At 44.9% G+C, this 19,125-nt stretch overlaps 1 protein-coding gene and 1 long non-coding RNA gene across 2 annotated transcripts in view; one reads left to right on the plus strand and one right to left on the minus strand.

Moving 5' to 3' along the window:
- Window positions 1-19,125, plus strand: part of LRMDA (leucine rich melanocyte differentiation associated) — a 1,312,323-nt gene that overhangs the window by 614,921 nt on the left and 678,277 nt on the right. The window lies entirely within an intron of this gene.
- Window positions 1-19,125, minus strand: part of LOC309604599 — an 807,304-nt gene that overhangs the window by 591,368 nt on the left and 196,811 nt on the right. The window lies entirely within an intron of this gene.

The raw sequence follows: 19,125 nt of genomic DNA on the forward strand, positions 1-19,125 counted from the left end.
TTGCTTCGCCAGCTGAGTCTGCTTCGAGGCCATGGGATTGAACGTGGTGTCATCATAATGAGAGCATTGATGAGGCGGGGGAGATTTGGCTTGGGGTCCTGGATTCAGACACAAGGAGATTATTAAAGACATGGGCTTGGGAGGAGCTGGGGTCCTTCAGTGAAGCCTGAGGCTGGGGAATGGACTTGATGACCCCTTTGGAGGTCCCTCACTGCCCTGGAGCTCTGTGGCACTACGGTCACTTCCTGTGGGATCCTAGCTCGTGTGTTGAAAACACTAGCCCAGAAATCCTTGAGGTCTCGTTTGTCCTCACTGATTGAGCACTCTGCACATGCATTGGGAGTGATTAAGAGGGAAAGAGGAAAAAACAAACAGAACCAAAACAGCAAAATGAAACCTCTTCCGTCAAGTTGCTCAGCTGGCAGCAGACCTCAGGCCACTTTCTTTCCCTGAATCCATGAGGTGCAACTTATTTCCCGTTATGCTGAATAAAATTGCTAGCAGTTGTGGAAATATACGATATGGAGAGTATAATACTGGCAGATAAATGTATTGTTACCTGTTTCAGCACGTGGGAAATTAATTGAGTGATTCACTTCGTAGCTATTAAAGTGTTAACAGTTTTACTAATGGAGGCACTGATTTGATGTATTACTCATGACTGCCTTTAGTTATTTTCCAGCTTTTGTGATTTTGTCCAAAGGAAAGAAAGAATTTATTTCTTGGCCTCCTTTTTTTTTTTTTTTTTTTTTTTGGTTAAAAGATTCCAGAGACAGCCCATATCACCAAACCAAAGTACGACAAATAGGCTGTTTATAGTATCTTGGGTTCCTGCCCATCCTGAATTTCTCACCATCATGTATACATGCATTTTATAGAATAGATGCTATTTCTCCTGCTGTCATTGTCTTTGACATGGGAGCTCTGGAAATCCGGAGGGTTCGTAAAGATATACCCATCATATTGGGGTGAGGTGTCAATGTCATCTGCTACTGTTCTAAGGTTCTTTGTGTCCAGGTATGTGAGTCCTCACATAATCTTCTAACGTGGAAGGAAGGGAACGTTGGCTTACTGTACAGATGAGATAACTCAGGCCTTGACACGCTATTTGGGCTGCTCAGGTCACCAGCTCATCATTGCTAGAGCCCACGCTGTACCCGTGTGTCTGACTGCAGAGCCTACATTCTTCCACTCCGACCTCTTACCCCTGGAGCCCTCATCTCACCATTCTCCCCACACATCTCTCTATCCAAACAGAACCTCCGAGGAAGGCCTAAGTGAAGAAGACAGGAAACAGCAGGACTATTCTGTTGGAGTAGAGATGGGGAGAACTGAAGTCCTCCCCTGCCTCTGAAAGCAGGGAATGACTCCTTCACATCCAGCAGTAGCTGGTTCTCTGAGTCGTTAGCACCATCGTCAGAAATGCTCTTCAAAGCTCCACATCAGTTTCAGATCAGTTATAGAATTAGCTCATGTTAGTGTGGTTGATACTACCATCTTTACTAACTGTGTTAAGCTTTGAAATATCCATTAGTTATTTGGAGAGAGACAAAAATACTCTGACAAAGCATGAGGACCTTTGGTGGTTATCCTTTTGTAGAGTTCCATGATTTCCAAACTGGAGAGGGCTTCAGACCTCACCTGGTCTGTGCTCTTATTTTACGGGTGAAGGAACTGGGAGAGGACGTAGTTCCCTAAGGTCCCACAGTCCCTTGGAGGCAGAACTGGGACCAGAACCCAGACCATCTGGGCTCCCAGTGAAGTGTTCTCTTTACACTGTGCTCCTTTAAATGCACTGGAGGATTTCTCAGTGTTCTGGTTTCATATCAAGCTGTATGCCTCTCATGAATGGCAGGCAATTCCCTTCTGTCTGCTGTTTGCTGGGCAATGTGCTGGTACTTTTCTGGCAGATAGAAAGAGGCCAAATGAGCTCCTTGCTGAATTAATAAATTGGGCTTAAAAAGGCTGGTTCTCGCCTGCTCACAGTATGTACAGACATATGTTTGTTCCTTGCAGGTGTGTATATACGCTTTCCATCTCTGTGTGTGTATGTATATATATATATATATATGTACTGGGAGGTATGTGTACACCCAGAGTCGGCTCCTAAGTGGAGAGCAATTTCCTCTCCGTAAATTGCCGACGCTGTGCTGAGCACACTTGGTGAAGACCTATTTTTCATCACGGACTCGGAATCTCAAGTTGGCTTCTGTCCTTTCTGAGGCAATGGCGGCCTGTTTTGCTTACTCGGCAGAATGCGCTGATGGATGATCAAGGGGGCCATGATTTGGGGAGCTGTTCTCATTTTATTCCTGACATAAAGTATTTGGGAGAACGGAAAATGCCTCTCCAATCACAGTGCTTGCCTTGGAGGTCGGGAACGGGCAGTCTGGGTGTTCTCGGCTGACGCAAATGCAGAATCATCCGGTAACTCATAAACCGCCTAAGTCACAAGGGTTTGATTTGGTACCTGGCAGGCCCCCGCGCTTGAAGTGCGGAGTTGGCTCTCGCTCCCTCTCACGATGACACATTTCTCCTTCGTGGCTGCCTTTTGGCTTTTGTTGTTTAAAAGCTGCCTTCTGTCTGAGCTCTGATTGTACAGAACGATGCTGTCATTCATTAGGAAGTGACAGCTAACGTTGCAGTGGCTCTTCTAGACTCTCTGTGTGTGTGTTTAGCGAATGGACCTACAACAGCTAGGCTTTGCTCATTTCCCAAAATTTTAAAGAAAATATATATCTCTGTCAAATATTGGCCATCGGATCATGCCATTGTCAATGCAGAGAGCACCAAACTGGACGCAGAGGAGGTGGTAGACCCCAAAGAATGGATTCTGTAGTGACCAGACCGTGACCCCCCCCTCGCTGCTCCGGGAAACGTAGGCCAGATCAGTGTAGAGGCCTGTCCAGGAGGGCGTGCGTGGTGGGCACGCCGGCCCTGCACGTCAGAGAGACAGCGCAAGAATCCAACGGTCAGAATTGCTTATTATGTCCTGGCTTTGTAATTATTCATCCCTGTTCTGGCAAAGAGCACAGTTATCATTTCTGTGACATAATTATTTAAAGCTGAGCCCTCTTGTTTTACAGGCACATATAGGAAGTTGGCTACCAACAGTTTAATCTTTGTAATCTCGTAGAAGCGATGGGAGGCACAGCTACCAGGGCAGCTGGACCAAGAACCTCAGCCTCTATTAGAAAGTGTTTAGACATGTGTGTTTTTGCTTGTAATCATGGCCCTTCTCTTATGGGTAAGATAGGGTCATAGGTTTGTTTGTGAGTGTCAGTGTGTCCTTGAAAATATGACATCGGTGTCTTTATGTGGGCACGTCTGGGTTTCCTATCCTGTGTAGCTTGTGCATTTGTGTAGTTTTGTAGCATTGTTTTGCATATTTGTGTATGTGTCTTTGGGTATTTTTCTTGGGGGGGTGCACTATAGAATGTGCATGTGTGTGTATGTGTGTGTGTGTGCGTGAGAGAGAGAGAGAGGAGAGAGAGAGAGAAAGGGGAAGGGAGGAAAGGAGGCGGAGGGAGATGTGATGTGTCAAAGGAATAAACATGTACCTTTGGAAATCTTTTTTATTCTTGTCCTTAAACTGGAAGTTGAAAGCTATTTGGGTCCCGGGACCGCCTGCTTCCCTGACTATACTTCACAGCCCTGCTCTTGACACTTGGAGTTGGGCCCAAACTTTCCTGGGTACCTTTAGTTTCTTCCATCTGTGTCTATGTTTTTGGAGTTCCAGGCAAAAGGCAAACTAGGATAGAGACAGGGCGTGGAAGCATCTGGAAGCCCGCTCTTTGTCAGGACAAAGCTGCTGCGTACTTACTGGGGTGTCAGCTCCATGAGGATAGGAACTTGCTTTTGTTCGCTCCTGTATCTCCGGGGCTTGGTCAGTCGCAGAGGCTCAGCCAGTACTCGTCAAAGCAATGAACTATGAACAGAGCATTTTGGAGGATCCATCAACAAAGGTGGTCCATTTTTTCTATTGCCTCAATGTGGTCCTCTGCAAAAGCAGGAAAGGGACTTTGGCCATAAGAAAAATGTAATAACTTGGATCTGTGTGTTGGCAGAAAAGAAGGATTCTGGGCCGCATAATTGTTTTTCTAAAGGATTTACCCTGGGATTACTTATGATGGCAAAACCTACGGCCATCGTGATCCCCAGGGCCATGGCTTCTGCATGGGGCAGCTTTGCTGCGGTGGGCAGCAGGGGTGCGATCCGAGCTCCCTGTCACTGCTGATGTGTTCTCTGAGTCCTTCTCTCAGAATCCTGCTCATGTTAGGGATTTTTAGGGGGAAAAAAGTAGCTTTTCTCAGAAAACATGTTGGGGTACTGCACAAGTCTGTGGATTGTTAAAATGAGGTTTTCCCTGTCTTAGCTGCTCTTGTGCTTTCTCTGTGCCATAAAGGAGCACTGCCTCATGACTTGTTTGGTTTACTTATTGTTTTTTATGCCTAGCCTAGTTCTTCACTAAGTGCTACCTTGTTCTAAAGCACAGTGTGTATGTCTTTCATATATTCTCTTACCCCATGGAGCCAATTGCAAACATGTGAAAGGTTATCCGAAACTACCTCTAGATAGGTTGCAATTACTAACATTTACTCTATACTCAATATTTTTAAAAATATGTATTTTACATAAAGCCAGGGTGTGCCTGTAAATAAATATTGTAAACCACATGAACACGCAGCTTAAGTAGGCAATAAGCCTCTAGACGTTGAAAGTTCTCTACTGTGCCCAACTGTCAGAAGAAAACTAAAAATGTCAGTTGATTTTCTGGATATTTCTAACTACCTGAATACGTTAGTGTTTTACGGTTCTTTTCTGTTTTCACACAGATGTTTCTCGTCTGGAGACATATTCAGATTCTATTTCCAGTTACTTTATAGTAAATTTTGAAGGGAGGAAAAATTTTTAATTCTTTTTTGGAAGATGCTCAGGCATTGTGTTTAGAAACAACTTCAGAAGCCAAAACTTTGCAGTTTGTTTGTTTTTCATTCTTCTTTCTGATTTCACAGTTTGCCACATTCATTTGATGGGGGGCATCACTTGTATTTCTTCATTTTTAGCACCATGGCATCCTGTGTCTCAGATAAATGCTTTCATGGTGTTGCTTTTTGGAGACCATGTTGGTAGCTTTTTATGGCCTTGCTTTTGGAGAGCAACCCTCTGAAATCAGAGATAGACTGTTGCAGAGAAGTTGTGTCTCCAGCACCCTAGAGATAAAGAGCCCTAGCAAAGCCCTGTAGATAGAAAATTGAAACCACAATAGAAGGAAAGTGAATAGAACTGTAGTTGATGGCAGCAGCCTCTGAGAGCCACGTCCAGATGTCCCTGGGGCCTGGGCAGGTGCTACCTATATAGTAGGCATCATTCTCCATTAAGCCCGGTATCTGGTGAGGTATCATTGTGTCTCTGTTGGAGTCACTGGCTTTCACTAAACCCCGATGGCCCAGCTCCACATTCGTCCTCTTTGTAACCTCTAACATGCTGGCTTTTTTTCCAAAGATGTTTGGACAGACACATGCCTAGAGGATCATGGAAGTAAGTGGCATTTTTGGGGGAATGAGATGTGTCCCTAACATCATTTGTACAGCCTCTGGAACCTACCCATTGGGAGAACTGTGGTAGATTTCATTATTTGTCTAAAATTGTTCCACTCCTTCTGCCCTTGCCATGGTTTCCCCTTTAAGAGAGAGGCATACCTCTCCGTCCCGTTGACTTTGGACTTGGCCGTGTGGCACTTCGGCCAATGGGATGTGAGTGGAAGTGACAGCATGCCAACTCCAGGCCAAGGCCTCACGAGGTACAATGTGTTTCCACTCACCCTTCTTGCACGCCCGCCATTTGCTGTGGAAACCACATGAGACGCAGGCTGAGCGGACACACGCTGAGATTAAAGCCTGAAGCAGAACTACCCCAGCCACCCTCGGACCTCTGCACAAGAAAGACGTGCTGGTCATAAGCCACTGGGACTTTGAGAAGCGCTGTTGCTGCAGAAACCTGACGGACACATAGGCCGTCCGTGCTCACATTCTGCCCTCTGGCCTTCCCCGGCCACTTGAACCAGGGCTCTTAAATGAGACACAACTTGGGGTGTAGTGAAGTTCATGGCAGTTTTGGGTGTCACAGCACCAACTACGGTAGGCTTTCTGGTTGCCTCACTAATTAGTATCGAAGGCCAGCCTCAGGGTCGACTGGCTGCTTAGCAGTGGATTATTAGTCGTGATGAAACTTTCCCGATATGTGAGTCACAGCAACACCTAGCGTATATTAAGTGTCCACTGTGTATTAGATATTGTACTAGCGACTTAATATCATCTCTCAATTTCTCTTTGAACTCGAATCTGCCAATGATGATCAGAGAACTTGCATACATCACTTAAAATTACAGAGCAGTGTGGAATCCAGTTCTTCCTCAGGCCCACTGAGGCCCCTAAGCTCATGCCCTTTTTCCTGTATACCTTAAATTTCATCATCCAGACATGGAGATATAATGAGAGGCAGGAGAAGAGCAGGAGGACCAGGACATGGAAGGGAGCCCGAGGTAAATTGCTAATTTTCAATTTTGACCTTGTGACCACTCCCTCCAATGCATTTTGGTGAAAATTTGTGGGCTAGGCCGAGAATTGCAGGAGTCAGGCAGTGGAGGGCTCTGTTTATTAGGCAAAGCTTGCAACTTAATTTGAAGATGAGGAGGAACCTTGGGAGGGTTCAGAGTGGGAGGAAAGTATGGGCAGATCTGTGTTTGGATCCCTGGGTGTCTGACGGGCGGGGGTTCGGGGGGCACTAATGCTCTGTGTATACAGTAGGTGTTTTGGAAATCTGTACAGAGGCAGCTGCCGGCCCGAGGTCACCCAGCATGAGGAGCACCCAGGCCAGTGTTGGTGCTCAGGTGGCCACACAGGTCACAGAGCTGGGGCCCAGAGCCCTGCCCTGACCACAGGGAGGGGTCTGGGTGGTAGCGAGCAACTCACATGCTGGATGAGGAGAAAGCCGATGGCTGTCCGAGACCCAGTAGTAACTCACCTGGCAGTGGGTCTCTGACATTCTAAAAAGTTCGTTGACATGTTCTTACCCAAAAGACCCTGTCCCCTATGGTATCAGCTGCCTTAATTTTAAGGAATGAATTTAAGCCTTCTTAACTGAGCCATGAGAAATCCTCATTTGTGTGATCTCTGGTAATGATTAAGATGGAGCCTTAATAGCCAACTATGTCTGTAATCTGTACGTTTCCAGCCTGACGTTTTCTTGATCCACTTTAGAAGACTGTTTTTGGTATTTTCCATTTGCAATTTAGTTTTTTAAAAATTATTTTTAAAAATTAAGCTTGACGGGAAAGAGAAGAGGGGAAGAGGAAAGTAAAGATGCTTCCTTAAGAAAGTGGGTTCTCAGAGAATAAAGTTGGGGTGCTGATTTCAAGTTACCCATGTTGAAATCTCACATCACCCTGTATTCTGTGTGCAGCTCAGGGCTTGGCAGGGAGCTGTCCTCCTGAGGCAGGTGCATTGGTAACCTGGGGCAACACCTTATCCTTAACATGCTTTGCTCTCCTTGATCTCACCACCCCCCTCCACACACACACAAACACACACATCCTTTGCTTTGAGCCTTTGAGCCTGATGATTCCAGGCCGGTGATGAGGAGGAGTGGGTTGGAAGTACAGGACCAACTTGTCTAGAACAGAGGAGAAAGGCCAGTGACTGAGGTCTGAGTGAGGGGAGGATCACTGATGGCCTCAGTGTTCTCACCCTCTGCCGGTTCCCTGGGCCTTGCTCTCTACCCTTCTGACCTCTGTGGCTTCATGAGTCTCTGCCTTGCTTAGAAAGTCCCCTCTGGACCCATGGCAGCATCAGATGGTAGGGACTAAACCCTCAGGTGTATAGGGTTCCCGTAAGGCAGGGGAGCCTGCAGGATGGATGGCTCACTAGAGAAAATCACGAACATTGTTCTGAAGCTCACTTTGATTCCGTGTTAATATTACTTGCAATTCCGTGGCTAAGAGAGGAAGAGAAAACGAAGATGGTGTAGTCTCAACTTCTGCTCTTGAGTTCTGGTTATTTCCAAATTGCCTGCAACTAACAGCAGATGTACTGGTTTGCTGCCATAACAAAATACCTCGGGCTGGGTGGCTTTAACAACAGAAATTCCTTTTCTCACAGCTTGGAGGCTCCAGTTCCAAGATTAAGGTGTGGGTGGGATTGGTTTCTTTTGAGGTCTCTCTCCTTGGATTGCAGGTGACTGCCTTCTTGCTGTGTCTCCACATGGTCACCCTGATGTGCACACACAACCCTGCTCTCTGTTTGTGTGTCCAGATGTCCTCCTCTTACAAGGACGGGTCATATTGGATTAGGGCCCACACACTGGCCTCTTTTTAGCTCATTCACCTCTTTAAAGGTCCTGTCTCCAAACATAGTCACATTCTGAGGTACTGGGGGGTTAGACTTCAACATAGAAGTTTGGGGGGGGACACAATTCAGCCCCTAACAGCAGACGAGAAGAATGAACTTTAAGAAGAATGTATTTAAGAAAACTCATGTAAACTTAGTGATAAAAGGGATGTCTATGATACTTAACATTTACTTGTTCTTTTCATTGTGCCCAAAAGCCTAGGAAGCAAAATCAGTGGATAGAATAAAGTAGTAGGATAACCTTAGGTTTCCAACTTGATGGGAGTTAAAAGTCTTCACAGAGTTTGATTGAAACAGAAATTTGACCTGTTTGCCTGAGTGCGGCTGATAAATACTTTTCAGGATCTCATCCAGTTGAGTGCCAAGCAAGTATGCACAGGTAATTGCCAGGATTAGTGGGGAGCTCCAGTAATGACATCTCCCCCACACAGTAGGCTGAGTGAGAAGCCCGATGCTCAGAGGGGAGCTTCTTCTCATTAAAAAAAAATTACCCCTAGAGGTGCCCTTTGCCCCAAATTGTTCCTTGAGGAGTGAAAAGAAGCTGTTTCTTGTTATAAGGCAGAAGAGTCCTGACACATGTCCACTGGTCTCTGCCTGTTTCTCCAGAGCTTATTTCTCCCTGTCAAGACCTCCAGGAACATCCAGTTCCCAGGTGGCTGTTGGATCCTGCTTGTGAGTTGGTTCCAAGTCTCTAGGAAGTGTGTTTCTGCCTCTTGATTGTTTTGTCTACCTGTGGTCACCATGGCTGCCTTCTGGGGCCCGTGTCTACACTCTGACTCTAGATGCACCCTCACCATCCCTCTGACCAGGCAAAGTGATGTTTCACAAGCATGATGGGGCAGGTCTGCCCTTGGGGTCCTTGAAGGCTGATGGTACAATTAGCTCTTTTATTTGCTTTTCTGCTCCTTACAGTAGAGTGTCTTAGATTAACAGACAGGGCGCCAGCAATAATGCACAGATGCTCTGTAATTGGGGCGTCCTTTGATGTTAATTTAGCGAAGTTCAGTGCTATTGTCAGTGATAGCAATTATGCTCAGCCTTTTCACCAAGGACATTTTAGGATAATTTTATTTTTCATGTGCATTTTTAAACTATGGCAGTAAATTTTGAGCTACACTACCTGAATTAGAACTCATTATTTCTTTTCAACAGCCAACCACTGCTCTCTGTCTAGGCTCCAGAGCTGTATCTTTATTTTTCTTTTTTGGAGTGGGGAATTTTAAAGTGGGGCTTCTACCTCATGAAGCTTTTAACTCATGAGTGAAATTCAGAAGTGAGTCTTTTGGTTTTTTGTTGGCGTTTTGTACTGTCACAGAGACTATCTGGCTTAGTGACCTCTCCCATGTTTTATCTGGACCATTTTTATTCATTCCTTCCCCTCACCTGACCTTTATTTTTGTTCTTGACATGATTCAAGAAGTTGCTTCCAGCTGTTCTTTTGGGAAGGTTTAAAATCTGCATTTATCATGGCTCTTGTATTCCATGGCAAACCTATGATTCTTACTTTTGTTCATAGGCTGTTGTCAGATTTGCTCTTCCATTTGGGGGCCAGTCTCACTCCAGGTTTCAGGATTATATTTAGGTTTGGATTAAAGGCCACACTTCTGCCATCTGTTTCTCCATCGTTACTACGGGGCATGTCATACCTCCTTTCACATTTGTTGTGAGGATTAACTGAGATAATGTGTGTAAGCAGCTCACACAGTCTCTCTGGTATGTAGCTCGTGTTCTGAGGTGTGGCATTTCAAAACAGCTCTGTTTTGGGGCCATTGCTGTGTCTTCCAGTTGTGTGAGTGAACACGACGAAGATGATTTTGGCCTGAGTTGGGAGGTGTATTAGTTGTCTGGGGGCTGCCTTAACAAAACACCATAAACTGGGTAGCTTAAACAACAGAACTTTATTTTCTCACAGTTCTGGAGGCTGGAAGGTCCACATCAGGGTGCCACATGGTTAGGTTCTGGTGAGAGCCCTCTTCACAGCTTGCAGACAGCCATTTCTCACTGCTGTGTCCTCATGTGGCAGGAGGAGGAAGAGAGAGAGGGAGAGCAATGTTTGATTGATTGATTGATACATCTTCCTCTTTTTATAAGGCTGCAGTCCTATTGGGTCAGGGCCCCACCTGTATGTCCTCATTTAACCTTAATTACCTCCCAAAGACCCTATCTCCACAAACAGTTACACTGGGGGTTAGGGCTTCAGCATATGAACTTGGGGGAACATAATTCAATTCATAGAAGGGGGTATTGCCCTTGTAGTCCTGGTGACTTTAACTGAGTTTTCTGGGATTTATACTTAAGTGTTTCTAAGGTTTTCCTAAGTGTTACTTCCCGATGAGAGTAAAACACCTAAAAGAAAGGAATATGGGAGGAGAAAGAGGGCCTCCTGTTCATCCTGGGGAGGCTGGGCCCCTGAGTTTGGGGGTCTTCCCAGGCACTACACAGGCCTTTTTGTTCTCGTGGTGATGGTGAGGGGGGGGAGCCAGAACAATAAGAGGTGCAAGAAAAGTCCGTGCAGTATTAAGACATAGGAAGTCCCACGGTCACTGATGCAAGCAGGAGACAGTGCTGCACCGTCCCCAAGCGGGCGGTAGTAGGGCAGTCCCCCCATAGGGCCCACTGGTGCAAAAATAAGCCCTTAAGCCCTTTCGTTTGGGTGACCTTGGACTCAACTCTCATAATCCTCCTCCAACTCCCTTGGCGAATCTGGAAATCAAGGCCGATGTTTCGATTCTAGAATTTGTCACTGGAGTCAGTCCCCTTCTGCCCCATAGTAAAATGGAGAAAACCAGGGAGTGAAATCTGGGGGCTTGTTACACATGTCCAAAGAATATTGTCTCATCATTAGAGGGGGCTTTGAAAACCCAAGGTTGAGATACTGGATCTCTGGATAATTAGAAAACAACCAAGAGCTGTATTACACCAAGCCACATTTTTTTTTCCCCCTGAAAAATCTGTTTCAGTTCAGTATGTTAAAAAAAAAAAAAAGAGTCTGATTTCTGCACTCATTCTAATTTTTAGTCATGGGATGTTTTGGAAAAGATTAAATTACAAATTATTTTTGTTCCTTGTATTCAGAAAAGCCTCAGTACCAGTTTGTGACTTCTGGACTTTGGGATTACAGAGGCCGAATCTGAACGCTATGCATCGCGTTTGCTTAGGTGAAAATGGGTAGAAATAAAACAGATGAAGGAATGAAAAGCTGTGCCGTCTTTGCTTCCCCTCCCCTCTTCTTTTCCACATTATATGACTAAATGTGCAACTTTGTTCACATAACTGCTACAAACAGTTCACTGTGTAGGCCAAACGCTCTCTAATGCAGTAAAATTAAGAAATAATATGCTTTGAAAGTGATTTATGAGTGTGGTTAAACTGCCAGATTTACAAAGAAATAGTTCAGATCTTGGGAAGCCTCAGGAGTCACGTCAAAAATGAATTTGACCATGATTTAAACTGCTACTTTTCTTACATGACATTTAATATGTGTACTTTGGAGGCCCATATGTCTTTAATAAAATAGCATTAAGTTTTAAATATGATATGAATGCAGCCAGTTTCTAAATTCATAACCTTTTCCACAACTCCAAAATGCTAACCAGTAAGGGAGTCATACACGCAATAAAACATAAACCTTAGAAAATAGCTTTTTATTAAAATGGTTAGACACTTGGCAGCTGGGTTGCCATGTAATAAATACTTACAGTATTGTGGGTTTATCAGACGTTGTTTACCCTACAAGCAACTGGGACCAGACAACTAATTGTAACCCCTGCACAAAAGCAGTTCAGGCTGAGTACCCCTGAGTGTATCAGAGAGGCAGAGCAGTTTTGCTGGGAGTCCTGGACTTGGGTTCTCAGAGAGCTGGGTTCTGATCTCTCTCCACCACTTAAAAGAGTGTGACCTTAGCCAGGGTGCACCATTTCGATAATTTTCCCTAGCCTGTGTCACGGAGACAGCACCACCTGCCATGCAGGTTGGTTGTGACGATGAGAAACAAATGCATCAGGGCATCTGGCACAGGGCCTGGCGCACAGCAAAGAGAAGCAATTCTTTTGAAAATATTCTCTAATGAAAAAGTAGTTTAGGCGAGATCGTCAGGTCCCTTGCAGCAGTTCTGTGACGACTATAGGATGGCACTTAGGAAAGGTAAGCCACTTAGCCGGAGGTCAGTTTAAGTCTCGCAGAGAATGAATAAGGAAGCGCCTTGCCTCACTCCCTTCCGAAAGGCACGAGCATGTCGGAACTGACAGCAAGACATCCCTGGTTCAGGGGGAGCAGGGGTGCGTTGGTGCCACCATCACTTAGCTGTTCCTGGAGATGGAGATAAGGTGTGCAGTGCGGCCTCTTCCTGCCTTCTGGGTTTCCAGGTCATAGAAAATGAGAGTTACTCTTGTAAGCTGTATTGCATCACAGCAAAAGGTCTTTCATTGCTGCCACTGCTTTGTGTGTGTGTGTGCGTGTGTGTGTGTGTGTGTGTGTGTGTGTGTGTGTGTGTGTGTGTATGTATGAGAGAGAGAGAGAGGATGTGTAAACAGATCTCTCTGTGGAATAGTTTTGAAGTAAGACTTCCTGATTTCCATGTTTCTAGTTGCTTATGTGCAACTTGCTTTTCTGTATCTCAGAGGGAAACAACCAGTCTGGCCATGGTCTGATTTTGTCTGTCCATGCAACTAAACTTTACTACCCTCCACAAACTTCCTTAGGAAGGAATTCCTGAATTTCCTAAAAGGGGAATTGTAAGTGATGTTTGAGCTCAGCCTTTGAATCTCAGGGCTCAGACTTATGTGTGGTAATCAGAGATTAAAAGGCCCTGGGACCATTTCATTTTGTTTTATTTTATTTTTAGATGTTTTTTAAAAACAATGTCATGATCCCATTAAGGGAAATTAATAAAGGAAATCTTTCACCTGTATTCCCTACATGCTAACTCCATGCCTTTTCATTTTGCTCTGTTCCCTTTCAAACCTTATCCCTTTCGATAGGTATTTATGTGTGTTTAATGCTCTACTTTTTTACCTAACATTTTTATTGTGGTACTTTGTAGTCTTCAAGTTTATTCTTTTTATGGAGTCTACAGTTCTTCATCAAATTGATATAAGTACAGTCAGTTACCAAACCATTTTCCCACTGTTGCTAGATTTTAACCTTATATATAAAATACTGCTAGTTGTGTGTGTATGTGTGTATGTGTTTCCTTTAAATTATTTCCTTAGGATAATTTTCCAGGGATGGGTTTATCGGATCTCAGGATGTGGGCAGAACAGCCGTTTGAGGCTCTGTGTAAGAATGCCTAGGGACTTCCCTGGTGGTCCAGTGGGTAGGACTCTGTGCCCCCAGTGCAGGGGGCCCAGGTTCAATCCCTGGTTGGAGAGCTGGATCCCGCATGCATGCCGCAACTGGAAGTTCATGTGCCACAACTGAGAAGCCCGCATGCCACAGCTGAGAGGTCTGCATGCCGCAACTAAAGATCCCACGTGCCGCAACTGGGACCTGGCGCAGCCTAAATAAATAATAAATAAATAAATATTAAAAAAAAGAATGCGTAGGTACCATCTTCAAGTTGGCGGTCCGTCCTGGATGAGTCACTCCACCTGCTGGAGGCAGAATGTAGGTCAAAAGGGACACCTAACACTTCCAAGGCTCTCTTTGGGAATGGGCTTCCCAAGGTCTTATTGGTTGGTATGGTTCAGAGTCTGTGGGAGCTCCCACAAAGCATGCATTGACCTGCTGAGTTATAGTCCTAGGGAATTACGGGCTCCCTCAGCATCCTGAAAATTATTAACAGCATGCAATCCTGGTCAGTGTGAATGTGCCTTTAGACTGTTAGCCAAATCTTTGCATAATACCAATCATTCTACCTATAAAAGCACAAATATGTTATTGTTCTCAATAGGCTATTTAATGCAGCTTTGGGGAGGCAAAAAGAGAAAAGAAGATTACAAGCTGGCTGATCTTGCTTTTATTTCTCTTAAATCTATCCACACTTCTCAGGGGTTGTACTCGTTTAAAGATTGTATGCAACTGTGCAGTCTGTGTGATTTGGAAAGCAAATCAAACTAAATATGAAGTTTTCAGCATGTGTTGTTTTTAAAAGATTTCATACATTTATTTCAAATATACATTTCTTCCCAAGTAGTGCTAAACCTATAATTTTTTTCTTGTTACATTTCTTTTTTTGGGAAGGAGGCCGAGAGGGTGACTTAGTTTTAGAGTGGAAGGTTCCTATTAACATTTACCTCCTTCTTGTGCGGCATTATTCACAGCAGAGCTATTAAGGCTAATTATTTTCAGGTTTCTATCAAAGGGGAATATTTGAGCTGACAAAAAAAAAAAAAAAAGCATTTATTGGGAAGAAAAATGGCCTGTTTAAATAAGAAAGGGATCATTATCATGTGCATCCTACCTCCCCCCCCCAGTTATTAGTCTGTGAGGGGAGGAGGAGCCAGGAGACCCCATAGGAGTCTGTGAGAGGAGGTTCTAGGGGGCTGTGCTCACTGAGAAGCTTGGTACCCCAAGAAGAGGCAGTGCTTTTCCCCCCTCATTTGTCTGCTGCTCATCTGGGTTGCTCATTGACCTTGGAGCTAGTGTCAGTCTGTTATTTTCCTTCTCTTCTTGGGTAAAATTCTCTGATCCTTGGTATGTAGTGGAAAGAATATTAGTTGGGGAGCTGGGTGTATCAGTCAGGAAAGGCTAACTGCTGTGACAAGTAGCCCCCAAGTCTGTGGCTTCATCACTCGCAGCCCACTGAGGGTTTCTGGATGGGGAGTGAGGAGCATCCTGTCCGTCAGGGACCTAGATTCCTTCTATCCAATGGCTCTGTGGTTTTCTTGGGCCTTGGGGTTCTTCACTGGCTTCAGCCCATGGATGGAGCAAGAGCAAGAGTGTGGAGAATTGTGCACATGATTGATGGTCCTGGTTTTGAGGTGACGCATATCACTGATTGGCCAGAACTCAGTCAAACGGACACTCATAACTGCAAGAGAATCTGAGAATTGCAGCTGTTGTGCGCTGAATTGTGTCCCTGCCCCCAAGTTCATATCAATACATTGAAGCCCTAATTCCCCGCACCTCAGAGTGTAACCATATTTGGATACGGTGCCTTTAAAGAGGTGACTTAAAATGAGGCTGTCTGGGTGGGCCCTAATCCAATATGGCTGGTCCTTATAAGAAGAGGAAATTAGACACACAGAGAGACACCAGGGGGGTGTGTGTGCGGAGGGAAGACCATGTAGGGAGGCAGCAAGAGGGCAGCTGTTTGCAAGCCAAGGAGAGAGGCTACAGGAGAAATGAACCCCACTGACACCTTGATCTTGTACTTCCAGCCTCAAGAACTGAGAGAATGAATTTCCTTTGCTTAAACCACCCAGTATGGTATTTTGTTATGGCAGCCCGAGCATACTAATACAGCAGCTTGGCTGAGGGCCCGAAAAGAAAAGTGGATGTGTTTGGTGAGCACCGAGCCCATCTCTGCCACCCTGAGCACTCAGGTGTGAGTTCCACTCCAACAGTCAGCTTGCTGGGTGCTCTTGGGCAGTCTCTCCCTCCAGGGCTCGAGTCCTCATCTACAAAATGGGTGAAGAGACTTAGATGACCTCTGAGGGTCTCCCTGTAGCTTTGTGATCTGACCGTGTGCGCAGATCCCCAGCCTGACATCTGGGTTGGACATGAGTTCACCAGAGGCACCCGAGGCTGCCGGCCTCTGCGGTTGCAGGGAGACGCCACGGTGGCATGCTGAAGAGCCCAGGTTTAGGGTTCAACAACCTGGATTCAGGTCCTGGCTCTCTCATTTGCTGTGTGACTTTGGACGAGTTAGTGCCTCAGTTACCTCATCTTTAAAATGGAGTTAATAAAATAAGAGTTGTTGGATTAAAGGGTTAAAGAAAATGATGAATAGAAAACACTTAGCCCAGGGCGTGGTACAAAATAAAGGCTCAAAACAGTTTTGTCTCACCCTCCCTGTCTATTTATTTCCCTTTCTATCTTTTCCTTTTTCCGTTTTTATCTTCTTTTTAATTATTCTCAATTCAAAGTTTTGAATGTGAAGATGGAGAAATCATTAGTTTTGGAAGCATTTTCACATACATGATCTCATTCGATCCTCACAATACTAATAAGAGAAAGGCAGAATAGGTGCTCCCTTGTTTTACAAATATGGAATAGTAAGGTAGGTTGTGGGGTCCACTGAGTATTCCAGAGAGAAATGAAAATCAGATTAGCACTCAAGTCTTCTCTTGGCCCAGTACTTTGCTATTATAGAATATACAAACTCGGCTGTTCTAAGGATTTCCCGACTTAGGCTGAGAAGACTCGTCTCAGGAAAGGAGAGCCTGAGTAATCAGGACACCCCGTCACTGTCCGTAAATTTCCCTCAATGGGCACAAAATGGCAATGGCGGCTCTTCCAGAGGGGGCTACCATGGGACTCAGGCCAGTCCACACCTCCCAGAGGGGTCTATCATTTTCTTCAAGGGCCAGTCAAGGCAGCTTTCTGATGCATTGTGCAGAAAAAAAAAAAAAAAAAAAAAATGTCTACGCCCAGGAGTAGAAAGAAAAGCAGGCTATGTGGTTAGCTTCCAAATGGTCCCAAATCTGCCTGACGGGTACTATATTGACCTAGTTTTAGGAGCACACTTTTCTTTATACCCCACATCACCTCTACTTCCTCAACACTTCCGGGAGGCAGGGACGTGGCCTTGCAATCACGTTTGCACTTGTGTGTCCAACTCACAGCAGCTCCCATCTTCAAGCCACCAGGCTTTGCTTTTGTAACTGCAGAAGAGGAGCCCAGGGTCACATGTTCCCACCCAAACCATAGATGGAGGAAGAAGGACCAGAGAGGCAGAGTGGATCAGAGATGAGCTTGGTAGGGTCCTGGTTCCACACGCTGCAGCTTCAAGGCCAGGCCGCTATCCTCATACCTGGAACTCGTGATGACCGGAAGCTGTTTTAAGAGGAAAATTATATTTCCCTTCTCTTTTATCCCAAACAAGCACTCCAGCAGGGCGAAATGCTGAGATGCACCACAGGCAGCTGGAGATCTTCAAGTTACAGCAAAATGACATTGCATTCAGGTTTCTTGCTCTCTCTCCTGTAGGGCAGGTTATCTGTCTTTGTCATGGCTAATGGCGATTTATGCTGTCCATGACCACTGGGAAGGGAAAATATTCATACTTTAAAAATGCACCGAGACAGAGCTCTTCTTAATCAGGGACGTGATCATGCTAGAAGGAAGGAAGTTGAGTTTGCAAGGTCATGGTTTCTCCTTCTTTGCTAGGATGTCACCATTTATTTATGATCTTGTCATTTGAGTTTCAAGGAGTCTTTTAAAAAGGAGTTTGGAGTGATGAGGACAAAAGAAGCTGGTCAAGATCTTCTGCTTTTCAGGAAATATGGTACTTTTTAGCTTTGCCAGGCAGAGATTGCATTACCACCCAGAGGTTTAGATGGAAAGAGACATGGATGAAGTCTCAAGATTGGAAGCATTTTCAGGCCAGGTATGAAAATTAAATCTCCCAAACCCAAGACTGGTGTTATCAAGCTATAAAATAAGATGTCTTAGGTTATTTCTCAGAGCATAAACTCTAGTATTCTTGGCCCAGGTGTATAGAACTTGTACTCCCACTCTGATAGTGGGAGTGGGGCACCAGAAATTCCCAGCTCTTGAGAATCTTACTGGGGCTGTTCATTCATTGGAAGGGGGAAAACCAGCACTAGGTGATGAAGACATTTGTCAAGGATGTGAGAGAGTTAGTACATAGAGGTATCTCCCTTTCTTCTCATTCCATCAAACAGGCAGAAAGGGATCTCAGGTTCATCCTTGTTGGAGAACTTTCTTTGTCACCCATTTTCTAAAGTTTATACCCACTTACCTACAAGACTTAGTTTTTCAGTTCTTTCTCCCACCATCCATCCATTCCTCCGTCCCTCCATCCCTCCATCCCTCCATCCCTCCATCTGTCCACCCATGTTATATTTACTAAGTATATAATAAAAGCAACTGAAACAGAGTCTGAACCTTCACAGGGGGTGCTTTTTAGGGAAGATGGACTTGAGCTTTTCTTCCATCTTACTACAATACATTGACCTCTTCTACAGGACTTAGGTTCCTACACATTGTTTCTCCTCTGAGTGACTAATAAAGTATATGGATGTTATAGATTGAATAATTTAAGTAACTTGGCCTATATACCTTATACTCTTATTGCCTCTTTGTTAATCACACTCTATTAGAGTCAGATGGACAGAAGTTCTCAAAGGAATTTTTAGATTGGTTTTCTATTTTGGATTTGGCTCTGGGAGGAAGAATCAGAAAGAGTTAGAGTTGTAGTTATGTGCACTTCTGGAAGGATGGGCATGATGCCTTTCTCCTGCCTCTCCCTGGGCTGCCCATGTGGACTCCGCAGGGAAAGAACACAATCCAGCCCAGAGGAGTGGGTCTCTTCAGGCGTACAGTGGTCCTTGTGTGAAGAGCCATAAGTGGCTTTCAACAGTGAAGTCTCCAATGAGTTGGGGCGGTTTGGAAAAAGGTTTGAAACTTCAATTAGACGGAGACCATAGGAACAACATTTCAATAGAAAAAAATTCTTGATGTCAAAATAAACCAAAGGGAAGAGCCTGAGAGCTATGGAAAGGATATAAAAAAATAAACAAAGTAAATAAAAATATTTTCTCCCAGGACATCAGAGTACCTGGAGACCAGGCTGTGACTCAAATCTAGAATC

The sequence above is a fragment of the Balaenoptera borealis genome (genome assembly GCF_965194805.1).
Source record: "Balaenoptera borealis genome assembly, chromosome: 10".
Lineage (NCBI taxonomy): Eukaryota > Metazoa > Chordata > Mammalia > Artiodactyla > Balaenopteridae > Balaenoptera > Balaenoptera borealis.